The sequence below is a fragment of the Lissotriton helveticus genome, chromosome 3_2, assembly GCF_964261635.1.
Source record: "Lissotriton helveticus chromosome 3_2, aLisHel1.1, whole genome shotgun sequence".
NCBI lineage: Eukaryota > Metazoa > Chordata > Amphibia > Caudata > Salamandridae > Lissotriton > Lissotriton helveticus.
This window is the reverse complement of record NC_136062.1, coordinates 472,321,337-472,327,875: the sequence shown is the minus strand read 5'-3', so window position 1 is coordinate 472,327,875 and position 6,539 is coordinate 472,321,337. Positions and strand designations below refer to the sequence as shown.

The 6,539-nt window shown below is 54.1% G+C and overlaps 1 protein-coding gene across 1 annotated transcript in view; it reads left to right on the top strand.

Annotated features, from left to right (window-relative positions):
• The first annotated feature begins 1,710 nt into the window (after positions 1–1,710).
• The window catches only part of CHST1 (carbohydrate sulfotransferase 1), a 210,181-nt gene continuing 205,352 nt past the window's right edge, over positions 1,711–6,539 (top strand). Inside the window, exon 1 of the mRNA XM_078684696.1 lies at positions 1,711–1,814. The gene's annotated coding sequence lies outside the window, so the exon portion shown is untranslated. The remainder of the gene's footprint in view (positions 1,815–6,539) is intronic.

Sequence of the window (6,539 nt, the reverse complement as noted above, 5' to 3'; positions counted from 1 at the left end):
TCGCCCAGTTGTGCCATCACAGCATCGCCCAGCGGTGCCATAGAGGCAACGACCATTGGTGCCATCACAGCATCGCCCAGTGGTGCCATCACAGCATCGCCCAGTGGTGCCCTTAAGGGAACGCCTAGTGGTGCCACAGAAGCATAGCTCAGTGCTGTGGGTTCATCCATCGCCCAACGCTGTGGGTCTACTCTTTGCCCAGTGCTGTAGGTCCATCGATTTTGCCCAGTGCTGTGGGTCCATCGATTGTGCCCAGTGTGCCAGTGGTGTCGGCCCACGCATCGCCAAACGGCCCCTACATACGGATCTCGCCACGGTGCACGGTGGACGGTGGCACAGATTTGGCGGGTACAGCTGGGCACCCCTTTCCTTGGCCCGGACCCCTGATCCCTCTGCCATTCCCACCACAATCGGCTGGACCCGAAGAGTTCTTGGAAGGAGTCAATGTGAGGATCCAGCGGGGGGTCGCAGCCTGGCTAACATCACCCAGGAGGGCTTCTGAACCATTCGCCACCCCCAGGAAAGGGAGTCACCTGGAAGGGTCCCCGATAGGCACTGACAGGCAAGAACTGACCGACAGGGACACCCTGGTAAGGCCTCATCGACAGGCACTGACAGGCAACAACTGACTGACATGGACTGCCTGAAAAGGACTCACCGACAGGCACTGACAGGGACTCCCTGGCAAGGACTCACGACAGGCACTGACAGGTAAGAACTGACTGACAGGTACTCTCTGACAAGGACTCACCGACAGGGACTGACAGGCAATAACTGCCCCACAGGGACTCCCTGACAAGGACTCACTGACAGGCACTGACAGGTAAGAACCGACTGACAGGGATTCCCTAACAAGGACTTACCCCCAGGCACTCCCTTCCAAGGACTCACCGACAGGTACTAACAGGCAACAACTGACTGACAAGGACTTCCTGACAAAGACTTACTGACAGGCACTGATAGGCAATACCTGACTGACAGGTACTCCCTAACAAGGACTCACAACAGGCACTGACAGGCAAGAACTGACCATCAAGGACTCCCAGACAAGGACTCACCCACAGGCACTCCCTTCCAAGGACCCACCAACAGGTACTAACAGGCAACAACTGACTGACAAGGACTCCCTGACAAAGACTCACTGACAGGCACTGATAGGCAATACCTGACTGACAGGTACTCCCTAACAAGGACTCACAACAGGCACTGACAGGCAAGAACTGACCATCAAGGACTCCCAGACACGGACTCACCCACAGGCACTCCCTTCCAAGGACCCACCAACAGGTACTTACAGGCAACATCTGACTGACTGGGACTCCCTGACAAGGACTCACTGAAAGGCAATTACTGACTGTCAGGGACTCCCTGACAAGGACTCACGACAGGCACTGACAGGCAAGAACTGACCGTAACGGACTCCCTTACAAGGACTCACGACAGGCACTGACAGGCAAGAACTGACTTACAGGAACTCTTGATAAGGACTTACCACCAACTACCGTTCTCCAAGGACACACTGACAGGCACTAACAGGCAAGAAGTTACTCAACGACACAGGCTCACCAAAAGGAACTCACTGGTCAGGACTCACTGGCAAGTACTTACCACCAGGTGCTCCCTTCCAAGCATTCACCGGAAGGGACTCACTACCAGGGACTCACCCTCAGGGATTCAAGTCACAGACCCATCGACACAGACCCCCCACCGCCCGGCGGTGGCCCACGGAGGCGGCTGGAGCTTGAGGGAGTGTGGAGAGACGATGCATCCGGCCCAGAGGCGGCCGCCGCCAGCGCTGCCCAGGAGCTGACAAGGTATAGGGGCGGCACACGTGCCTGGGGGGCTGGCAGGGTTCGAGTGCTGACACCAAGATCACACACCGCAGCCACAGGCTCCTGGCACAAGAGAGACACAAACAGGCACGAGCGAAGGACGGCTCCAGCGCTCAGAGTGACCACGGGGCCCCCGCCCAGGGCGGGCACTAACAGGGGCGATGCTGGGGCTTTAACAGTGGGTAGACTGTGATATTAACAGTGGGTATGCTGCCCAGGGCTGGCAATAACAGGGGCGAAGCTGGGGCTTTAACAGTGGGTAGACTGTGATATTAACAGTCGGTATGCTAACCAGGGTTGGCAATGACAGGGGCGATGCTGGGGCATTAATATTGGTACACTACCCTGGACTGGCATTGACAGGGGCGATGCTGGGGCATTAATATTGGTACACTACCCTGGACTGGCATTGACAGGGGCGATGCTGGGGCATTAACAGTGGGTTTACTACCCTGGACTGGTATTGACAGTGGGTGTACTGTGATATTAACAGTGGGTATGCTGCCCAGGGCGGGCATTAACAGGGGCGATGCTGGGGCATTAACAGGGGCACACTACCCTGGACTGGCATTGACAGTGGGTGTACTCTGGTATTAACAGTGGGTATGCTGCCCAGGGCTGGCATTAACAGGGGCGATGCTGGGGCTTTAACAGTGGGTTTACTACCCTGGACTGGCATTGACAGTGGGTGTACTCTGGTATTAACAGTGGGTACGCTGCACTAGGTTGGCATTGACAGGGGCGATGCTGGGGCATTAACACGGGCACACTACCCTGGACTGGCATTGACAGTGGGTGCACTGCAGATATTAACAGCGGGGACGCTGCTTGTACTGTAAACTATGGTCTTAGCTGTGGGTCTGCTGCTCAGTGTTGACATCTATAGTGGGTACACTGGCATTAACAGCGGGTGTACTGCTCAGTACTGCCATTAACAGCGGTACACCGGGCCATTAACAGCGGGTATATTGCAGAGGGCTGGCATTATTGGTGGGCACACACTGGCAATAAAGGTGGATATAATGCTCAGTGCTGGTACTAGCAGTGGGTGCACGGTGGCACGACCAGCGGTTATGCTGCTCCAGGCTGTTATTAACAGTCCTTTGCTGTGGCCTCAATAGCTGCTGCAGATTGGCATTAACTGGGGTAAACTGCTCAGTGCTGGGCTCAGCAGCTGGTATACTGTGCCCCCCTGCCGAGAGTTGGCAGTGTGTGCAGTGGGCACACAGCTCTCTGCTCAGTGTTAATGGAGGTGGCACTGCTCAGAGCCTGCAGTATATGCAGCGGTCACACTTCTCAGTGCCCACTGTGTTATCCGTGGGTGCACTGGTCAGGGCTGGCAGTGTGTGCAGTGGTCACACTGTTCACTGCTCACACTGTTATCCATAGGTGCACTGCTCAAGACTGGCAGTGTATGCAATGGTCACACTGCTCCGTGCTCAGTGTTAATAGAGGTGGCACTGCTCAGAGCCTGCAGTGTATCCAGTGGTCACACTGCTCTGTGCTCAGTGTTAATGGAGGTGGCACTGTTCTGGGCTGGCAGTGTATGCCACTCTTGAGCAGTGCACCTATGCTCACACAGCTCTGCAGAGGTGGCAGTGTTTACAGAGGGTACACAGCTCTGCAGTGGTGGCAGTGTTTACAGAGGGTACACAGCTCTGCAGTGGTGGCACTGTTTACAGAGGGTACACAGCTCTGCAGCGGTGGCAGTGTTTACAGAGGGTACACAGCTCTGCAGTGGTGGCAGTGTTTACAGAGGGTACACAGCTCTGCAGTGGTGGCACTGTTTACAGAGGGTACACAGCTCTGCAGCGGTGGCAGTGTTTACAGAGGGTACACATCTCTGCAGTAGTGGCAGTGTTTACGTAGGGCACACAGCTCTGTAGTGGTGGCAGAGTTTGCAGTGGGCGCACAGTTCTACAGTGGCGGCAGTATTGGCTATGGATACATATCTCTGCAGTGGCGACAGTGTTTGCAGTGGGTACACAGCTCTGCAGTGGTGGCGGTGTTTACAGAGGGTACACAGCTCTGCAGTGGTGGCGGTGTTTACAAAGGGTACACAGCTCTGCAGTGGTGGCACTGTTTACAGAGGGTACACAGCTCTGCAGTGGTGGCAGTGTTTACAGAGGGTGCACATCTCTGCAGTAGTGGCAGTGTTTACGTAGGGCACACAGCTCTGTAGTGGTGGCAGAGTTTGCAGTGGGCGCACAGTTCTACAGTGGCGGCAGTATTGGCTATGGATACATATCTCTGCAGTGGCCACAGTGTTTGAAGTGGGTGCACAGCTTTGCAGCGATGTCAGTGTTAACAGAGGGCACACAGCTCTGCAGAGGTGGCAGTGTTTTCAGTGGGTAGACAGCTCTGCCGTGGTGGCACTCTTTACAGAGAGTACACAGCTCTGCAGTGGTGGCAGTGTTTGCAGAGAGCACACAGCTCTGTAGAGGTGGCAGTGTTTACAGAAGGCACACAGCTCTGCAGTGGTGACACTGTTTGCAGTGGGTGCACAGATTTGCAGCGATGTCAGTGTTAACAGAGGGCACACAGCTCTGCAGTGATGGCACTGTTTACAGAGGGCACACAGCTCTGCAGAGGTGGCAGTGTGTACAGAGGGCATACAGCTCTGCAGTGGTGGCAGTGTTTACAGAGGGCACACAGCTCTTTAGTGGTGGCAGGGTTTGCAGAGAGCACACAGCTCTGTAGAGGTGGCAGTGTTTACAGAAGGCACACAGCTCTGCAGTGGTGACACTGTTTGCAGTGGGTGCACAGATTTGCAGCGATGTCAGTGTTTACAGAGGGCACACAACTCTGCAGAGGTGGCAGTGTTTGCAGTGGGTAGACAGCTCTGCCGTGGTGGCACTCTTTACAGAGAGTACACATCTCTGCAGTGATGGCACTGTTTACAGAGGGTACACAGTTCTACAGTGGCGGCAGTATTGGCTATGGATACACAGCTCTGCAGTGGTGACAGTGTTTACAGAGGGTGCACAGATTTGCAGCGATGTCAGTGTTTACAGAGGGCACACAGCTCTGCAGTGGTGGCAGTGTTTACAGAGGGCACACAGCTCTGCAGTGGTGGCAGTGTTTACAGAGGCCACGCAGCTCTGCAGTGGTGGCAGTGTTTGCAGAGGGCGCACAGTTCTACAGAGGTGCAGTGTTTACAGAGGATACACAGCTCTGCAGTGGTGGCAGTGTTTACAGAGGGTACACAGCTCTGCAGTGGTGGCAGTGTTTACATAGGGCACACAGCTCTGTAGTGGTGGCAGTGTTTACAGAGGACACGCAGCTCTGTAGTGGTGGCAGTGTTTGCAGAGGGCACACGGCTCTGCAGATTTGGCAGTGTTTACAGAGGATACACAGCTCTGCAGTGGTGGCAGTGTTTACAGAGGGTACAGAGCTCTGCAGTGGTGGCAGTGTTTACAGAGGGTACATAGCTCTGCAGTGGTGGCAGTGTTTACAGAGGGTACAGAGCTCTGCAGTGGTGGCAGTGTTTACAGAGGGCAAACAGCTCTGTAGTGGTGGCAGTGTTTACAGAGGGTACATAGCTTTGCAGAGGTGGCAGAGTTCACAGAGGGTACATAGCTCTGCAGCGGTGGCAGTGTTTACAGATGGTACACAGCTCTGCAGTGGTGGCAGTGTTTACAGAGGGCACACAGCTCTGCAGAGGTGGCAGTGTTTGCAGAGGGCGCACAGCTCTGCAGAGGTGGCGGTGTTTTCAGTGGGTACACAGTTATGCAGTGGTGGCACTGTCTACAGAGGGTACACAGTTCTACAGTGGTGGCAGTATTTGCAGTGGGTGCACAGCTTTGCTGCGATGTCAGTGTTTGCAGAGGGCACACAGCTCTGCAGAGGTGGCAGAGTTTTCAGTGGTTACACAGGTCTGTCATGGTGGCAATGTTTACAGAGGGTACACAGCTCTGCAGTGGTGACAGTGTTTACAGAGGGTACACAGCTCTGCAGTGGCGGCACTGTTTACAGAGGGTACACAGCTGTGCAGTGGTGGGGTGTTTACAGAGGGCACACAGCTCTGCAGTGGTGGCGGTGTTTACAGATGGTACACAGCTTTTCAGCGGTGGCAGTGTTTACAGAGGGTACACAGCTCTGCAGTGGTGGCAGTGTTTACAGAGGGTACACAGCTCTGCAGTGGTGGCAGTGTTTACAGAGGGTACACAGCTCTGCAGTGGTGGCACTGTTTACAGAGGGTACACAGCTCTGCAGTGGTGGCAGTGTTTACAGAGGGTACACAGCTCTGCAGTGGTGGCACTGTTTACAGAGGGTACACAGCTCTGCAGTGGTGGCAGTGTTTACAGAGGGTACACAGCTCTGCAGTGGTGGCACTGTTTACAGACGCCACTTGTGATTCTAAAAACGTGGTATACTTACTAAAATGCACATGCGGACTCCCATATGTAGGAAAAACAGAGAGGAAGATAAAAACACGCATGACTGAGCATAAAAGCACTTTAAGAAACAAGACCACTAAAGCCCCGGTAGCCGCACACTTCATCTCTAACAATCACAATATCAGCCAGATCCGATTCATGGTTTTGGAGTGTGTTCCTGTGAAACAAGGTTTAGACAACAAGAAAAGACTGCTTCAGCGTGAAATGTTTTGGATTAATAAATTGAACTCTTGCAACCCAACAGGGTTAAATGAACGGCTTGAATAGAGTTGCTTTCTATAATTTCAATAGATGGAGCTTTCAGACA